The 20,446-nt window shown below is 36.8% G+C and overlaps 1 protein-coding gene across 18 annotated transcripts in view; it reads right to left on the bottom strand.

Annotated features, from left to right (window-relative positions):
- GULP1 (GULP PTB domain containing engulfment adaptor 1) overlaps positions 1 to 20,446 on the bottom strand; it is a 275,468-nt gene that overhangs the window by 179,100 nt on the left and 75,922 nt on the right. For 13 of the 18 annotated variants that reach the window (XM_045034117.1, XM_045034119.1, XM_045034122.1 and 10 more), the window contains one exon: positions 2,267 to 2,395. The exons of 3 other annotated variants lie outside the window; for them this stretch is intronic. The gene's annotated coding sequence lies outside the window, so the exon portion shown is untranslated. The remainder of the gene's footprint in view (positions 1 to 2,266; positions 2,396 to 20,446) is intronic. 2 more of the 18 variants (XM_045034120.1, XM_019838360.3) reach the window with 1 other exon arrangement.

Here is a 20,446-nt window from a genome sequence, read left to right as displayed (position 1 = left end):
GACCCTCCCTTGAATCTCCCAGCACTCATACCACTGCCTTTTATTTTATATACTACTCTCGCCCTAGATAAAATTTCCATTGCTTCTTGTTTGAATCCTTGGAACGTTTAGAAACATTGATTCTTCGTGGGTAACCTTGCTCAGACTTGATATCTTTGGGAAAACCTTACCAGTTGATAACCTAGTACCAGCATCTCAACATAGTTAGCTACCAGCTAGTCTGTTTAAAAATGTAATTCAGGGGATCCTAAGTGATACAGTTGGTTGAATGTCTGACTCAATTTCGGCTCAGATCATGATCCCAGGGTCTTGAGATGAAGCCCCATGTCAGGCTCTGTGCTGAGTGTAGAGCCTCCTTAAGAGTCTCTCCCTCTCTCTCTCTCTGCCCATCTTCCCCCACTCTTGCTCTCATTCTCTCTTAAAATAAAAATTAATTAATTAATTAATTAATTAAAATGTGATTCAACTGTTACACTATCGTGGTGTCGTGGTGTATTATATTCATTTGCTGGTCATGCGTGTCTCATCCCCTACAGGATTAGCTCCTCAGGAATGAAGATCATGTCTTCATCTTTTTTTCTACAGTTCTTCAAGTTCCTTAAGTGCCTGGCAAATAGCAAGTGTTTAACAAATGCTGATGAAAATGAAAGGAAAAGTCTACGAATCATTCTCCCTTCCTTTGGGTTTGCTCTCCCTTCATTAGTCAGACATACATATCCTTTCTAGATTAAGCTTCTTAAAGGACTACATGGACCATCTCATTCCCCTGCAGTTGTTCCCTCATCATATAATGATGACATATAAATTCCTAAGTATAGAAATCAAAATACAGAACATATTTCCCATCACTCTGCTATATCTACCTTATCTTTCCTATTTCCTGAATATCCCCCATTCTTTCTCAGCTGTGTATCTTGGCTCCAACTTGGCCCTCCATTTAAATGTTCACCCACCAAAGTTCTACCTACTCTAAAAAGCACAATTCAACTGTTCTCTCATTTGTGAAGTGTTCTTGGCACTTAGCACATCCTACTTGTACCTAAGGAACTGAAATATGCTTCTTCTCTTGCCACATTTTATTAAAAATAAAAGAGGCAAGAAATATTCTATACCTTCCTGCCCTGAATGGCTACCATCACCACCGCCATCAATAATAATAAAATATTCACATTGCTTAGTGCAATAATAAATTTTCAATAAATAACTAATTGAATAATATATATTTGTTATAATTTCTAAAGATTGTATTTTTAGACAGTGTAGAAAAATTATACATATATAACATTCAATTTTCTTTTGGGATTAGTTATCTAAAGGATATATTGGCTGAGTATATGTGAGTAGAGGATACTACTGCTTAAAAGAAAAACTTAGAATATTGACTTAATTTTGAATTTTTTCTTCAACACAAGCTAAGTTTAGTTAGGGAATTTCTTAGAATGAAAATATTTTAAGTCATGGATCAACAAACATTTTCAAAACTTGCTATTGAAAACTGTAACTCATTACTACCTTCTGGAGGTAATTTCAGAAATAATAAAAAGCCTTTAAAATATTATAGCCTTTGGGCATCTGGGTGGCTCAGTCGGCTAAGCATCCCACACTTGATTTTGGCTCAGGTCATGATCTCACAGTTCATGAGCTCGAGCCCTGCATTGGGCCCTGCACTGACAAGCACAGAGCCTGCTTGAGATCCTCTGTCTCCCTCTCTCTCTGCCCCTCCCCTACTCTCTCTCTCTCTCAAAATAAATAAACTTTAAAAAATATATTTAAAAATATATATATTAGAGTCACTGAGCTAGTGATGCTAATTTTCGTAACTCTACTAATGCAAAATGAGTGATAAACATATCAATCTATCTATAAAGATACCATCTGATAATAAACACAATCTAAAAAATACTTTAAAATCATTTGTTTTTATTAACAGATACAAAAAATGTGGAACATTCATATTTTCATAACAAAATAGGTTTGTTATAAAAATAATAAAGAAATTCAACAAAGAATATATATATTATCCCCACTTTGTTTAAAGGGAAAAACCGACACAAAGAATTAAATGATCTAGAACAAAATGATAACAGAAGTTACTTTTATAAAAACAGGCTCATTTGTGTTTTTACTTTTATTTTGCTTATGTATTTTACCACTTTCTGTAATAAAACTATCTTTTTCAATTTAGGCACAAAATAAAAACACTTTTTATAGTTTCGAATCTTTTTTTGACATGGTGTTAAGTATATAAGCAATCACTTATTCTTACCTGAGTATGCTCGGATATAGTTGAAAGAATATGCAGCTGTTTGACTTTGAATAGTTTCAATCATACAGTTGCCATCTGAGTTCTTCAGTCACTTTCTCTCCTATGTATATCAGATGGAATCACATATGACTAAAAATAAAATTAAAATTGGACTTAGTAGATTTAATCAATAATTATATTTATATGTGTTTTAATTTAGATGTTATAATACATATTCTAAAATTCTAAGTATGTTTCTTGTGGAAGTTCAAGAAATTTACCTAAAAACAAAAACAAAAACAAAAAAATGGGGGTTGCCTGGGTGGCTCAGTCAGTTAGGCAACCAATTCTTGATTTTGGCTAAGGTCTTGATCTCATGATTTGTGAGTTCAAGCCCCACATCGGGCTCCCAGCTGACTGTGTGGAGCCTGCTTGGGATTCTCTCTTCCCCTCTCGCTCTGCCCTTCCCCCGTTCATGTGTGTGTGTGCGCGTGAGCGCTCTCTCTCTCTCTCTCTCTCTCTCTCTAAATCTCTCTTTCAAAATAAATAAATAAACTTTAAAAAAAATAACAATGGTAAAGTGGACATTTTTTTTTTTAAAGGTAGAGTAACAGGTTGCTAGATAAGATCAAATGCCCAAATTGCTAGATAATAGGTTAAGTGTTTTAACTCATGAATATGTTACTATCAAAGCACAGTGATGGTAGGTTGACAATATAGCCTTCTTCCCTCAGGCTGCACAGCTAGCCCCAGCTATGGCCTTCACTTATCAGCTAATTAGATTAACCAAGAGCACACTCTGTCCCTGATTAAGAAGTTGAAACAGAATTTTAGAAAACACTGATCTATTTTAACTTTCATTCCACTTCAACTGCCATGGAGAAGATTTTAGGTAACTTATCCTATTCATTCTCATACTCAACTAGAACAGACAGCAGCTGATTTAAATTTTTACATTTTTATTCCAACAGATGAAAGGAAAAGTCTCTCCAGATGCAACAGAAATTATGTCTTCCCTTAATTTGGTCAACAAATATACCTCCGATATAAATTCAAATACTAGCAAAAATATTCACAATATAGTATCTCTTCTTGCTAAAACAACTGTTTTTTTGTTTTGTTTTAGCAAAAATACAAAAACGTATCTCACTCTTTTGTACTGCTTCCCCCGTAACTTTGATACAGACCATGTAAAGCCAAATCTGTATTTTTTACTTTTTCAAATTATAGACTAAAGACACATCTCAAACACTTTATTTCTGCCTCTGTGTATCTAAGCCATGTGAATATTCTCAACACTATCTTTTTTCCTCTTAACTACAATTTTATTTAGAATTCTATTTGTTGACTCCATTCCTTTTCATTTTCTAATATAACTTTAGAAACAAAGAAAGGATCTTAATTTAGGTAGCCCTGGAGGCAAACTCTGAGGTAATAATTCAAGTAAATAAGTTTGTTTGGGAGATGCTAAAGGAATGGGATTATAGACAGATCGTCAACAACACCTACCACAAAAGACAACAATTGTGCAATTTGAATTAAAATATGAGCATGGTATATTTTAAGGCCATATACACATATTCCATAGTATTAGTGGAAAAAAAGTATCTATCCAATGATGCTATTACTTATTAAACCATATGGTATTCTCAAAGCATTTACTGAATCTTAGGGTATATGCAGGGTACAATTCATTTACTCTTTCCTCAAAATGTAAAGGATCCATTATCGACCTCCAGCTTTAGAATTCACACATGACACGACTAAAAGTTAACCATGAAACTATGTCATGATTTCCAAAGCGACTGACTAGATCATTTTTCTTTTTTGTCTTGGGAAGGAAGAAAAGGGGACACAAAATTAGTTCTTTTGGAGTATAATCATAATTTATTTATTTTGAGCAAATATTGGCCTTATGAAAATAAGTAAGAAAGAAATCACCCAAGATAACATAAGTAACCAGATGGCTCAAAAAATCTCATTCCAAAATATTATACAAAGTAAACATTTTCCTTAAAACGGTTAATTCAATTTAACAGCCCCACAGCTTGTATTTCTTTCTAAGATTGACTGAAATCTAGTCTTACTGCGGAAATGTTTTCAGCCTAGAATATTTTATGCAATGTGACAGAATGAAAAAGAGCACTAAAATATCCACATCAAAAAACAAGAATGAACTTGTGTCTACTTTTATCTGTCTTCTTGCAAGAAAATGACATATATTCTGAAGTGGATCTATTGTTCTATGTCTGATGTGATTAAACTTGTGCAGATAAAAAGCATTTAAAAATATCCTTGCAAAAAATGAGATGTACTTACGAGTTGTTCTTTTGAACATATTTTTATTTTAAAATACAAAATCTTGTTTCTAATTTGAATGATTCTTAAAATTTTAGTATGAACATAATACACTCAATTTTATATTGTTTTGCTACCATTTATTGCATAGTGTCATGAAATATGAGGATGTATATGAAATTAAGTGAAGCAAACCATTTCTTCACCAGAACCTTCATTTTTCCCAATAGTATTAATTTAAGAAACATTGTTAACATTGCAATATGACTAGATGCTGCAATTTGTTAATACAACATGGTATCTTTAAATATTCCCTACACAATAAAACAAGTCAGTCTAACACATATTTCTACTTGCCATCAAATGAAATAGAAACCAGCATTATCATGCTCTTAAAACTGTTTCAAAATCATTTGGCTACTTATTTTTCTTTTGACAGCTAGCCCCAAGAATTTAGCAATATCTCAAAATAATTTGCAAAATGTTGCAAAAAAAAAAAAAAAGAGTTTTCCTGGATATTCATCTTTATCTTCTTTGGGCATCTAAATTCAAAATATACAAAATGAGTCCTTGGCCTCTGACTTCCTTTTTTCTTTGTCCTGTGATTTTTAATTAAGTAAATACTACAACTTTTATTTTAATTGTTCAAGCCAGAAATCTGGCATTTTTAATCACTCTTATTTTCTTTCATCAGGAAGCTAAATCAGAATAATTTCAATTCTACTTAATATGAAAGACTCCATTTTGTTTCTTCCCCCAGTGCACATCCGCACCAACCCACCAGCAGTCAACCATGATCAGTCTAACAAGTAATCTGGCAACATCACCCTCTGGAGAAAGTCCAAAGGACTTAGCATGCCTTAGCATCTTAGTCCGAATGTCTTAGAATCTTTTCTTAATGATGTCTTCACAACTGTTTTCACTCTAATGCCCCAGGCAAAGGGTACAAACATGGTGACTTGGGATTACTGTCATAGTGGCTTGAGGCAATCATTTCTTGTTTATACCAGTCTTTTCACTGAGGCAGTGGCATATATATATAATCATAACCATACCCCTGTGCTCCAAAGAATGTAAAGCTGAAAAATTAGTTCATTAAACAAATATTCATTGAGCACCTACTGAATACCCAATTCTCCCAATCACTAGGGAGAAGAAAATAAGTCCACATCTCCTTTGCATTTGTCAATTGATAAGGACTATGTTAATGGCAAGGTCAAGTGCTAAAGAAACATAGAGAATGTTTGGGAAAGTCCTCCTAAAAAAAGATGGAATCTGTGAACCTTCAGTTTAGAAGCTGTCCAGTGAAGAAGGTGGAAAAGCCACAGTTGGCAGAGGGAACATCATAAGCAAAGGCACAGGAATAAGAAAGAACATGCCACCTTCAAGGATAGGCAAGTGGTTAGGTATATATGACTTGAAAATAGAATGCTTATAGACTTGTTTTATAAGAAATTTTAGCAGTAAAGTAAGGCCATATCAGGAAGACTTTTGAATGGCATGTTGTAAAATTTGGATTTTACCCTAAAGATGATAGTAGAACTATGATAAAACAGGGAAGTGGTGCAAGAAGATAGGTATTTTAGGAAGATCATATGACAAAATCTGGCTCTCAGGAGACCATGAAAGAGAAAAAGGTGAGATAAATAAATTCCTTCTTAGAAATCTATCTATACTGACGCGTCTGGGTGGCTCAGTCAGTTAAATGTCTGACTTCAGCTCAGGTCATGATCTCGGGGTTTGTGAGTTTGAGCCCCACATCAGGCTCTCTACTGTCAGCAACGAGCCCACTTTGGATCCTCAGTCCCCCCCTCTCTCTTTCCATCCCACCCCCCCTTCCCCTGCTCGAGCTCTCTCTCCTTCTCTTAAAAATAAATAAACATTTTTTTTTAATTTAAGAAAAAAAAATCTATATATTATTGTCAAATGGTAATGCAAAACAGAAACAGACTCCAGGCAATCATATTTGTAAGATGTAAAACTGGAATGGTGCTTGAGGTTTAATTTATGTAGAAACAGCAAGACCAAGATAACTCTGATCCTGGACTTTCCTATTCTCAGGGATGTCAGTCTGGACCACGAATTCACATCACCTGTTATTGTTGCATGTGCATTTTAAGTTCCCCTATCCTCAGCTCTCATTATGGAAGGAAAAAAGTGACAGAAGATGACACATGACAAACTATTTCAGAATTAATAACAATTTCAAATTTGCCAATTTAAAAACAAATTCAACCTAGTTCTTTCCTCTGCATTTGACATAAAACTTTTAGAGGTGCTTTGAAGCTGTCATCAGCAGGACATTTTCCTAATTAGAAGAAGTAGGAGAACAATTATCAAGTCATTCACCCTTTCTGGTGAAATGAGTGGAACACCCACATCAAGTTTCTATGAAACTTTTGGTTATTATATTTTTCAGTCTAAATAAGGTAGGGAGAAGCGGCAAGATGGCGGCTTAGGAGGACGCTGGGCTCACCGCACGTCCTGCTGATCACTTAGATTCCACCTACACCTGCCTAAATAACCCAGAAAACCTCCAGAGGACTAGCAGAACGGAGTCGCTGGAGCCAAACGCAGACGAGAGGCCCACGGAAGAGGGTAGGAAGGGCGGCGAGGCAGTGCGCGCTCCACGGACTGGCGGGAGGGAGCCGGGGCGGAGGGGCGGCTCGCCGGCCAAGCAGAGCCCCCGAGTCTGGCTTGCAAAAGCGGAGGGGCCTGACGGACTGTGTTCCCACAACAAGCGCGACTTAGCGTCTGGGAGGTCATAAGTTAACAGCTCTGCTCGGAAAGCAGGAAGGCTGGAGGACAAAGGGAGGGAGAGCTGCTGAGCCCCCTGACAACAGAGCTCAGTTTGGTGGGGAACAAAGGCGCTCGCCAGCGCCATCTCCCCCGCCCATCCCCCAGCCAAAATCCCAAAGGGAACCAGTTCCTGCCAGGGAACTCGCTCCCTCCGCGCAAACACCCAACTCTGTGCTTCTGTGGAGCCAAACCTCCGGCAGCGGATCTGACTCCCTCCCGCTGCCACAGGGCCCCTCCTGAAGAGGATCACCTAAGGAGAAGCGAGCTAAGCCTGCCCCTCCTGCCCCTGTGCACCTTGCCTACCCACCCCAGCTAATACGCCAGATCCCCAGCATCACAAGCCTGGCAGTGTGCAAGTAGCCCAGACGGGCCACACCACCCCACAGTGAATCCCGCCCCTAGGAGAGGGGAAGAGAAGGCACACACCAGTCTGACTGTGGCCCCAGCGGTGGGCTGGGGGCAGACATCAGGTCTGACTGCGGCCCCGCCCACCAACTCCAGTTATACACCACAGCACAGAGGAAGTGCCCTGCAGGTCCTCACCACGCCAGGGACTATCCAAAATGACCAAGCGGAAGAATTCCCCTCAGAAGAATCTCCAGGAAATAACAACAGCTAATGAGCTGATCAAAAAGGATTTAAATACTATAACAGAAAGTGAATTTAGAATAATAGTCATAAAATTAATCGCTGGGCTTGAAAACAGTATACAGGACAGCAGAGAATCTCTTGCTACAGAGATCAAGGGACTAAGGAACAGTCACGAGGAGCTGAAAAACGCTTTAAACGAAATGCATAACAAAATGGAAACCACCACAGCTCGGCTTGAAGAGGCAGAGGAGAGAATAGGTGAACTAGAAGATAAAGTTATGGAAAAAGAGGAAGCTGAGAAAAAGAGAGATAAAAAAATCCAGGAGTATGAGGGGAAAATTAGAGAACTAAGTGATACACTAAAAAGAAATAATATACGCATAATTGGTATCCCAGAGGAGGAAGAGAGAGGGAAAGGTGCTGAAGGGGTACTTGAAGAAATAATAGCTGAGAACTTCCCTGAACTGGGGAAGGAAAAAGGCATTGAAATCCAAGAGGCACAGAGAACTCCCTTCAGACGTAACTTGAATCGATCTTCTGCACGACATATCATAGTGAAACTGGCAAAATACAAGGATAAAGAGAAAATTCTGAAAGCAGCAAGGGGTAAACGTGCCCTCAAATATAAAGGGAGACCTATAAGACTCGTGACTGATCTCTCTTTTGAAACTTGGCAGGCCAGAAAGAATTGGCACGAGATTTTCAGGGTGCTAGACAGAAAAAATATGCAGCCGAGAATCCTTTATCCAGCAAGTCTGTCATTTAGAATAGAAGGAGAGATAAAGGTCTTCCCAAACAAACGAAAACTGAAGGAATTTGTCACCACTAAACCAGCCCTACAAGAGATCCTAAGGGGGACCCTGTGAGACAAAGTCCCAGAGACATCACTACAAGCATAAAACATACAGACATCACAATGACTCTAAACCCATATCTTTCTATAATAACACTGAATGTAAATGGATTAAATGCACCAACCAAAAAACATAGGGTATCAGAATGGATAAAAAAACAAGACCCATCTATTTGCTGTCTACAAGAGACTCATTTTAGACCTGAGGACACCTTTAGATTGAGAGTGAGGGGATGGAGAACTATTTATCATGCGACTAGAAGCCAAAAGAAAGCTGGAGTAGCCATACTTATATCAGACAAACTAGACTTTAAATTAAAGGCTGTAACAAGAGATGAAGAAGGACATTATATAATAGTTACAGGGTCTATCCATCAGGAAGAGCTAACAATTATAAATGTCTATGCGCCGAATACCGGAGCCCCCAAATATATAAAACAATTACTCATAAACATAAGCAACCTTATTGATAAGAATGTGGTAATTGCAGGGGACTTTAACACCCCACTTACAGAAATGGACAGATCATCTAGACACACGGTCAATAAAGAAACAAGGGCCCTGAATGAGACATTGGATCAGATGGACTTGACAGATATATTTAGAACGCTGCATCCCAAAGCAACAGAATATACTTTCTTCTCGAGTGCACATGGAACATTCTCCAAGATATCATATACTGGGTCACAAAACAGCCCTTCATAAGTTTACAAGAATTGAAATTATACCATGCATACTTTCAGACCACAATGCTATGAAATTTGAAATCAACCACAGAAAAAAGTCTGGAAAACCTCCAAAGGCATGGAGGTTAAAGAACACCCTACTAACGAATGAGTGGGTCAACCAGGCAATTAGAGAAGAAATTAAAAAATATATGGAAAAAACGAAAATGAAAATACAACAATCCAAACGCTTTGGGTCGCAGCGAAGGCAGTCCTGAGAGGAAAATACATCGCAATCCAGGCCTATCTCAAGAAACAAGAAAAATCCCAAATACAAAATCTAACAGCACACCTAAAGGAACTAGAAGCAGAACAGCAAAGGCAGCCTAAACCCAGCAGAAGAAGAGAAATAATAAAGATCAGAGCAGAAATAAACAATATAGAATCAATAAAAACTGTAGAGCAGATCAACGAAACCAAGAGTTGGTTTTTTGAAAAAATAAACAAAATTGACAAACCTCTAGCCAGGCTTCTCAAAAAGAAAAGGGAGATGACCCAAATAGATAAAATCATGAATGAAAATGGAATTATTACAACCAATCCCTCAGAGATACAAACAATTATCAGGGAATACTATGAAAAATTATATGCCAACAAATTGGACAACCTGGAAGAAATGGACAAATTCCTGAACACCCACACTCTTCCAAAACTCAATCAGGAGGAAATAGAAAGCTGGAACAGACCCATAACCAGCGAAGAAATTGAATCGGTTATCAAAAATCTCCCAACAAATAAGAGTCCAGGACCAGATGGCTTCCCAGGGGAGTTCTACCAGACGTTTAAAGCAGAGATAATACCTATCCTTCTCAAGCTATTCCAAGAAATAGAAAGGGAAGGAAAACTTCCAGACTCATTCTATGAAGCCAGTATTACTTTGATTCCTAAACCAGACAGAGACCCAGTAAAAAAAAAGAGAACTACAGGCCAATATCCCTGATGAATATGGATGCAAAAATTCTCAATAAGATACTAGCAAATCGAATTCAACGGCATATAAAAAGAATTATTCACCATGATCAAGTGGGATTCATTCCTGGGATGCAGGGCTGGTTCAACATTCGCAAATCAATCAACGTGATACATCACATTAACAAAAAAAAAGAACCATATGATCCTGTCAATCGATGCAGAAAAGGCCTTTGACAAAATCCAGCACCCTTTCTTAATAAAAACCCTTGAGAAAGTCGGGATAGAAGGAACATACTTAAAGACCATAAAAGCCATTTATGAAAAGCCCACAGCTAACATCATCCTCAACGGGGAAAAACTGAGAGCTTTTTCCCTGAGATCAGGAACACGACAAGGATGCCCACTCTCACCGCTGCTGTTTAACATAGTGCTGGAAGTTCTAGCATCAGCAATCAGACAACAAAAGGAAATCAAAGGCATCAAAATTGGCAAAGATGAAGTCAAGCTTTCGCTTTTTGCCGATGACATGATATTATACATGGAAAATCCGATAGACTCCACCAAAAGTCTACTAGAACTGATACAGGAATTCAGCAAAGTTGCAGGATACAAAAATCAATGTACAGAAATCAGTTGCATTCTTATACACTAACAATGAAGCAACAGAAAGACAAATAAAGAAACTGATCCCATTCACAATTGCACCAAGAATAATAAAGTACCTAGGAATAAATCTAACCAAAGATGTAAAGGATCTGTATGCTGAAAACTATAGAAAGCTTATGAAGGAAATTGAAGAAGATTTAAAGAAATGGAAAGACATTCCCTGCTCATGGATTGGAAAAATAAATATTGTCAAAATGTCAATACTACCCAAAGCTATCTACACATTCAATGCAATCCCAATCAAAATTGCACCAGCATTCTTCTCGAAACTAGAACAAGCAATCCTAAAATTCATATGGAACCACAAAAGGCCCCGAATAGCCAAAGGAATTTTGAAGAAGAAGACCAAAGCAGGAGGCATCACAATCCCAGACTTTAGCCTCTACTACAAAGCTGTCATCATCAAGACAGCATGGTATTGGCACAAAAACAGACACATAGACCAATGGAATAGAATAGAAACCCCAGAACTAGACCCACAAACGTATGGCCAACTCATCTTTGACAAAGCAGGAAAGAACATCCAATGGAAAAAAGACAGCCTCTTTAACAAATGGTGCTGGGAAAACTGGACAGCAACATGCAGAAGGTTGAAACTAGACCACTTTCTCACACCATTCACAAAAATAAACTCAAAATGGATAAAGGACCTAAATGTGAGACAGGAAACCATCAAAACCTTAGAGGAGAAAGCAGGAAAAGACCTCTCTGACCTCAGCCGTAGCAATCTCTTACTCGACACATCCCCAAAGGCAAGGGAACTAAAAGCAAAAGTGAATTACTGGGACCTTATGAAGATAAAAAGCTTCTGCACAGCAAAGGAAACAACCAACAAAACTAAAAGGCAACCAACGGAATGGGAAAAGATATTCGCAAATGACATATCGGACAAAGGGCTAGTATCCAAAATCTATAAAGAGCTCACGAAACTCCACACCCGAAAAACAAATAACCCAGTGAAGAAATGGGCAGAAAACATGAATAGACACTTCTCTAAAGAAGACATCCGGATGGCCAACAGGCACATGAAAAGATGTTCAGCGTCGCTCCTTATCAGGGAAATACAAATCAAAACCACACTCAGGTATCACCTCATGCCAGTCAGAGTGGCCAAAATGAACAAATCAGGAGACTATAGATGCTGGAGAGGATGTGGAGAAACGGGAACCCTCTTGCACTGTTGGTGGGAATGCAAATTGGTGCAGCCGCTCTGGAAAGCAGTGTGGATGTTCCTCAAAAAATTAAAAATAGACCTACCCTATGACCCAGCAATAGCACTGCTAGGAATTTATCCAAGGGATACAGGAGTACTGATGCATAGGGCCACTTGTACCCCAATGTTCATAGCAGCACTCTCAACGATAGCCAAATTATGGAAAGAGCCTAAATGTCCATCAACTGATGAATGGATAAAGAAATTGTGGTTTATATACACAATGGAATATTACGTGGCAATGAGAAAAAATGAAATATGGCCTTTTGTAGCAATGTGGATGGAACTGGAGAGTGTGATGTTAAGTGAAATAAGCCATACAGAGAAAGACAGATACCATATGGTTTCACTCTTATGTGGATCCTGAGAAACTTAACAGGAACCCATGGGGGAGGGGAAGGAAAAAAAAAAACAGGTTAGAGTGGGAGAGAGCCAAAGCATAAGAGACTCTTAAAAACTGAGAACAAACTGAGGGTTGATGGGGGGTGGGAGGGAGGAGAGGGTGGGTGATGGGTACTGAGGAGGGCACCTTTTGGGATGAGCACTGGGTGTTGTATGGAAACCAATTTGTCAATAAATTTCATATAAAAAAAAAAAGAAAAAAATAAATATAAATAAGTTAAGGTAGAGCCTTTGCTCCTTTTTAACATTAACTCTTCACAAACTCTGACCTCTCAAATATTAAGAAACTTTTATGGAAAAAACACAGCCCAAGAAGCAAGATGGATCCAAAACAGTGACAACGGGTCACAGGTTAAAAATTCATGACTTGGGGTGCCTGGGTGACTCAGCTGGGTTAAGTGTCCAACTCTTGATTTTGGCTCAGGTCATGATCCCACCAGGGTTTTAGGATGGAGCCCCATGTTGAACTTTGTACTGAGCTTGGAGCCTGCTTAAGATTCTCTCTCTCTCTCTCTCTCTCTCTCTCTCTCTCTCTCTCTCTCTCTCCCCCTTCCTCCCTCTGCCTCCTCCCCAGCTGGTACTCTCACCCTCTCTCTAAAATTAAAAAAAATAATAAATAAAAAATCATGACTTGAGTTAATGAATGATGTATGACAGATGGAGTGAAATTCATATCAGGAGAGAAAGTTTTTTTTTTTTTAATGCAATGGGAATTCCAAGAATAAAATAAACTTGACTTGGGAAAGCGATAGAAATCTGAGCAATGTTTGAATGAATGAGGAAAAAAGAAGAGCAAGGAAGCCGGACCAAAAACAAGAGAGAAAGTTACTCTCTCTCAATCAGTAATCAAAAGTTCTGGGATTTACTCGGTTTGGGCCAATTAGTGACATGTACATCCCTAACCAATTATGGGGGGTGTAGAGTCACTGATTAGCTTAGGCCAACCAGAGTGCATTCCTGAAGATACACATATGGTCAATTCTCCTAAATCACATGACTACTCCACATGATGAAGGTGAGTTACACCAAGGAAACCTGGTCTAATACAAACACAATGGTGGGGAAATTAATGAATAAACACGAACTATACTTCACATGAACTTAGAAAGAAATAAATGAGATATTGCATACACAGCAGTAATCATATGTCTGGCACATAAAAATAGGACTTAGTAATTCACAATAATTATTATTACTTTTGCTGAACTGTTTAGAAATTCTGTTCTTTGATATTACAAATAAAACTGCGATACATACCTTTGTACATAAATATGTGTATTCATCTCAAATTATTGCTTCATTATGATTTCCTAAAAGTTAAATTATTAGTTCAAAAAGTATTTGACTTTTCAGGCATTTTCATACATATCACCAAGTTGTTTTCTAGAAAGATGTGCCAACATAGACTTCCACCAATAGCAGATGATATTGCTAATTTCAACCATCTTTGCCAGCGATGATTTTTTTTCCTCTTTTGACAATTTGATTATCAAAAATTTCTTCTTCTAAAATGTATAGTTCTTTAACTATAAGTGAAGTACAACTTTTATGTGTTTAACTTATTAAATATTTATTCTATAATTTGTATCTTCTTTTTTGTGTGCTTCTTTTATTTTTATATTTTGATGAGGTTTTTTGAGATTTTTATAACAATATATGTCTCAGGACCTCACAACTTTTTATTCCCTTAAAGGGAAAGGTTGGTTTTCAGCTTCACTTAATGTCAGCTACATATTTTACCTAGTAAATGGCTAGCTCCTTACATTAAGACCTTAGCTATGAACTGATACAAAAGCATCAAAGCAGGTAATCATTATCAAAGGAATCAAAGAATTTTATTTAATGAATTGTTATATTTGTCTAATACATTTTACAGATTTAATTCATTTCAAATTTTTAATTATCTTATTTAGTTCTAATACTAGGATTATTTCTAAAATACTGCAAATATGAATTTCAGCACCAAGTTCTCTAAGAACGGAATTTTTTCCAAATATTCTCCATATTTTATTTATTTATTTTTAATTTTTAAAGTTTTCTTATTTTGACAGAGAGAAAGAGAGAGCACAAGTGGGGTAGAGGCAGAGAGAAGGAGAGACAGGATCCCAAACAGGCTCGGTGCCATCAGCATAGAGCCTGATGTGGGGCTCGAACTCACAAACCGCAAGATCATGACCAGAGCTGAGAACAAGTCAAACACTTAGCTGTGCCACCCAGGCTCCCCTATTCTCCATATTTTAAGCTCCTTCCTTCTGTCCTTTCTTCCCTCCTTTCTTCCATCTTACTTTCTCTGCACTTTTCTTCCTTCCTTCTTTTATCTCAGAAAACAAAATTATGAGTCACTATTCTTTCCTGTGGTATTTTAATATATTAAAACATATCCAAGTAACTGAAGAAAATATTTATAAAACACCTATGCTAAAAGCAATTCTTAATTTTTGAAAAACCTTTTATTACTAAAAAAAAAAGCTGTAAAACTATGTAAGTATATTTCAGTGTTGGTGGAAATAGAGCACCTATTCAATAAAAGCTCTTATTAAGCATTTTTGTAAGTAGCCACACAATAGAGGCTGTTCAAATGAAGGAAACCAAGAAACTGTGGTTGATTTCCTTAATGAAAAATTGGGGCAGAAAACATTCATTAACTTGGATTACATAAAAAGTCATTAGTTTAATTTTTCCAGTCCCGTGGAGTTTAATTTTTTCATGTTAATATCTATGAAGTATGTCTTGTATTTAAAGGCAAATTTCGGTGAGCTGTAATTCAGTGTTCCAATTTCCCACAGTTTAGGTGGGGGGTGGGGAGGAGAGTTTCATTCATCCCGTCTCTACTCTAAATTAATTGCAGTATCACCATAATTGGATGTAATTAACTTAAATTATACAAACACTATTCAATAAAATCTGGAAAACCTTCTGTTTCAATATAATTCAGCATTTAAAAAGTATATACATGTATTTACTGTTAACTAAACAATTACTATTTTACAGATGAGGAAATTGTCTTTGATATCCTATCATCACAAGTCTTTCATATGTTTGATTGTGTTTCAAGGCCTTTCTTCAGCAATCAAACATTTCAGTATCAAGATTTTGCAGTGATCTACAATGAATTTTGCTCTACAATGAAATATTAGTGTGCCATTTTAAACTGCTGTTCATTTGCTCATAACAGTATTTTCACATAACAGTATACATTTCATTCTTCATTTAATTTAGTATATACATACATTGTGGTTTCCTGCCACCACCTCCCCTTGAAAAACAAAACAAAACAAGACAAAACAAAACAAAACAAAACAAAACAAAACAAAACAAAACACATTCTCCTAATGGCACCCTGGGTTTTCTCTGCAGACCTACACTTCTCTTTTTTCCTGGTAGTTATGTTTGACTGAGGGTGACTCTAGAGCTAGTTCCAAGCCTGGCCACTGAGAGTTCCATGCCCCTAGTCATAATTATGAGTCTAATTATTCAGGAATGGAAATGTGCACTATGTTAAAACAAGGAAAATTAAGTCAGCACCTGTTTCTAAAACCATTTAGAAAGAAGTAATCCCTTTCCACTTGAGTTACTTAATTTGAGGATTGAAAGCCTGATTGCTATTTTGTCCTCAGCTTTTATACCTTAAAATGAATGCAACTCAGTGGAAAACAACTATGAGAGAGAAATAAATATCTGAGTGCCTAGATTCAGCCTTGCCTGAAGCATCACTCTACAACTTTAAATTATAACAGGTATATAATTTGTTTTCACTGAATTATTATTGGTTTTCTCTCAAGTTCAACCAAATGATCACTCTCGAATATATGCTATTTACTAATGTATGATATACATTTTATTGAATTTTTATGTGACTTTCTCTAAATTAAGCTCACGGTATGAAATAATAATAGGTCAGATAACTGAAATCTGAACTGGAAAAAAATAAAATTTTCTACAAAATTGTTATTCAGCTACTCTTTTGGTATTTTGAAGACATCTACTATTGTTAGAGGCTGAAAAAACATGTAGATTGAGATGATTTTTAAGAATTAGGAGGGCAGAAATCATATACTTTAAAATGTTTGTGTTTTCTTAAAAAATGAAATCCTATAGCCTTTCATTAAATTTTGACTGGAGCATCATATTAATCACATCTTAACTTCTACTGAAGACAGCATAAATGTGATTGATTTATACAACTGGTAAACAAACAGATTCAGGATACATATGAACAACTTTATAAGTCTGATATGCAATAGGTGATGTAGAGCATTTATTAATTTAAAACATTACACAGGATAAATAATATTTCTTCATTCCTGATGAATCAATGTTACATTTTACATGAAAGCAAATAAAGACCTTATTAGTAGCTGACCAGAATTATTCTTGCCTGATTCTATTCTAATAAGGCACTTTCTTATTTCTTTGGAGCTTCTCACAAAGACAACAACTAAGTAAATCTCTTGTGCCTTACTAACTGGTCATAGAAGTTTCTAGGGCAATTATTTATGGACACCTGGACCTTTAACATAAGCTTTTCACTATCTGATGAGTATCTGATATCTACTATGTAATATCTGAATGGCCTATTAAAAATAAAGATGAGCAGGGCGCCTGGGTGGCGCAGTCGGTTAAGCGGCTGACTTCAGCCAGGTCACGATCTCACGGTCCGTGAGTTCGAGCCCCCCGTCGGGCTCTGGGCTGATGGCTCAGAGCCTGGAGCCTGTTTCTGATTCTGTGTCTCCCTCTCTCTCTGCCCCTCCCCCGCTCATGCTCTGTCTCTCTCTGTCCCAAAAATAAATAAAAAACGTTGAAAAAAAAATTAAAAAAAAAATAAAGATGAGCTATCAGTGTTTACAAAGTTGGAAAAATAAACCCAACTTTATTTTATAAGAGACTTAATAAGGTTATATCAGATTCCTGGGTTTAAATTTCACAATTTATGTTTCCGGGTGCCTGGGTGGCTCAGTTGGTTAAGCATCCAACTTCGGCTCAGGTCATGATTTTGTGGTTCACAGGTTTGAGTGCCACATCGGGCTCTGTGCTGACAGCTCAGAGCCTGGAGTCTGCTTTTGATTCTGTGTCTCCCTCTCTCCACCCCTTCCCCACCTAGTGCTGGCTTGCTCTCTCTCAAAAATAAAAAAACATTTAAAAAAATTTTGCAATTTATGTTTGAAGATTCAATGCACATATCATAAGGCACCAAGAAATTCTCCCCAAATATATGTCAGCTATAAAGTTTAGTTTACTAAAGCTCATTTTTCTTCACTGTTCCTTTGTAAAAAAAAAACAAAAAAACAAAAAAAAAAACAACCACTTTCCTTTTTTCTTAAATAGGTTCAAACGTAATATGCCATATGAATAATCATTATTCCTCAAAGGTACCGGATCTTCCCTAGAATTTTCTTCTCCATTCTCCTCTCCCCTACTCTTTTAGACTTCAGCCCCATCTAAAGAGAATTCAATAATCATTGAAGAAAGAGGTCATAGACTATAAATATATATTTGAATCATCCTTTCCCCAACCTTACAGGATACAGTTTATGCTATAAAATGAATATATAAAGTACTTAAAATGAACAAGCATTATATTTACCCAACCTATGAACGTCTACCTCTTCACCCTCCTGTCTTACACATTTTCCTCATCAGTAGGGAGTTATTTCTATCTTGAGAAAACATCAAAGAGATCTCTAATTTTTCATGTATTCTTCAATTACTCTGTGATAAATGAAGAGTTTCCGATCTGTGAGCAAAGAAGATTGCAATCACTTCCTTTGACCCTAATCTCCCAAAGTTCCAGAACCCAATGATATGGTTTAGCATACAGACAACAAGCCTTTTCTTTCTTCACAGATTTATCAGAATAATAAAAAGTGTAGAAATGCCATCATAATTAGGTCAAGTCTAATTTCTTTTGACAAATATTTTATATGTAAGTCAGGTCAAAGTAACCTACAGAGTACTTGAAACATGATGCTAATAATACATACACTTCCTCTCTCCTGGGGGTATTTTCAAAGGAGTTACCTAGAAAAGCACTTTCAAAAGTTTAAAGTACTATACAAATATGAGATCATGTTACTAGCCAAAAAAGATGCATTCCAGGAGAAGTTATAACTTGTGCTAAAAAAAAAAAAAAGGTAAATGTTACAACCAAATTCCCCTTTTCCAACAAGTGATGTCAGAGTCCACACTTGCAAATAAAGTTTCTGCAAAGTTGTTTCATAAGAACTCAACACTGAGCCCAGGTGCCTGGGTGGCTCAGTGGGTTAAGCATCTGACTTTGGATCTCACAGTTCATGAGTCGGAACCACTTGTAGGGCTCTGTGCTGGGCTCTGTACTGACAGCTCAGAGCTTGAAGCCTGCTTCAGATTCTGTGTCTCCCTCTCTCTCTGCCCCTCCCCACTCACTCTCTGTCTCTCAAAAATGAATAAATGTTAAAAAAATTTTTTTTTGAAAGAACTCAACACGGAGCCATAGAAGAAAGAAGATCATGTAATATGAAGTAGATCTAATTTCCAAGCTCTGAGTAGTTAAAAGAAGTAAATGATAAAAAAAACCAGGTTTCAAAATGCTCTGAATCTATTAAGTGGAAAGCACTAATGTTAGCCATAGCAGGTCTCTCCTCTGGAAAACTCACGACTAGGTAACACTAGGCAAACTAGAGTTTACCTCTTTGCTATGCATGAAAACAGTTAAAATAGAAACATTAGAATCAGTACAGTACATTTTCAGACAATGGAGACTTTATTCCATAGAGTTACTGAAGATCATATTACCAAGAGCACATCCTCTCTGTTGTGATATAACCATTTTCAGCAAAAAAAAAAAAAAAAAAAAAAAAAGAAAAAAAGGAAAAAAAAGTGAAATGAAAAGAACAAAAACACCTTCCAACCTCGATGAGGCAAAGGGAAACAATGACCTAGCTACCTGTGTGACAGACTTACCTCTCTCTCTAAAATATAACTGAAAACTACTTTGCTAGTTTATAATAAACAGACTGTGGTATTGTGAATATGCTCCTTCCTCTTCTCTGTCCAGCTTTACTCATCCAATGAACATTACCGAATGCCCGCTCAGTGCTGCACACTGGGGATGCAGAAGAAGTAACGAAGCTTCTAATCTAGCAGAGGAATCAGGCATGTGTACTAACTATACCTTGCTGTTATCAATGCTAAAATAGATGTCATCCTATTATTAAGCACTTGTATCTTAGCTTAGTGTCTAAATAATAATAATAATAATAATAATAATAATAATAATGTCTAAGTAATCTAGTCAAACTAGTTCAGTGCTGATGACGATAAATCTGTAACTTTCTCTGAACTTTGCAAAATGTGTCCACTATTATAATGGCATCTTATTTTCAAAACAACCCCATCCCATACTAGGACCCTTCTTTTACCAAAAAGAAAATCAATATTGAGAGAGGAATTAGAAGCATCAGAGACAAGACCACAACGCAGGAATTCTGACTCTTTATATTTCCTTTTCACCCCTAGAGGATAACCCTCTAGTTTGCATGCCAACATCATCCCGTGTACTATTTTCACCTTTTTTTTTTTCCAAACTGTGTCTATTGATAACACTGTTTAAGAAAAACTCTCACCCATTATGGCTGAAGCAAGCTCATGTGAGAAAACTATTCTAAGCAATGGATTTCTCACTGCCAAATGAAATAATGAAGTTTATTTTTTTCTATTAGTACCTGCCAAGAAAACCTACTCCAGAAGAAAACAGACACAGTGTG

This window comes from Felis catus, chromosome C1, assembly GCF_018350175.1.
Source record: "Felis catus isolate Fca126 chromosome C1, F.catus_Fca126_mat1.0, whole genome shotgun sequence".
Classification (NCBI taxonomy): domain Eukaryota; kingdom Metazoa; phylum Chordata; class Mammalia; order Carnivora; family Felidae; genus Felis; species Felis catus.
This window is presented reverse-complemented; position numbering and strand designations above follow the sequence as displayed.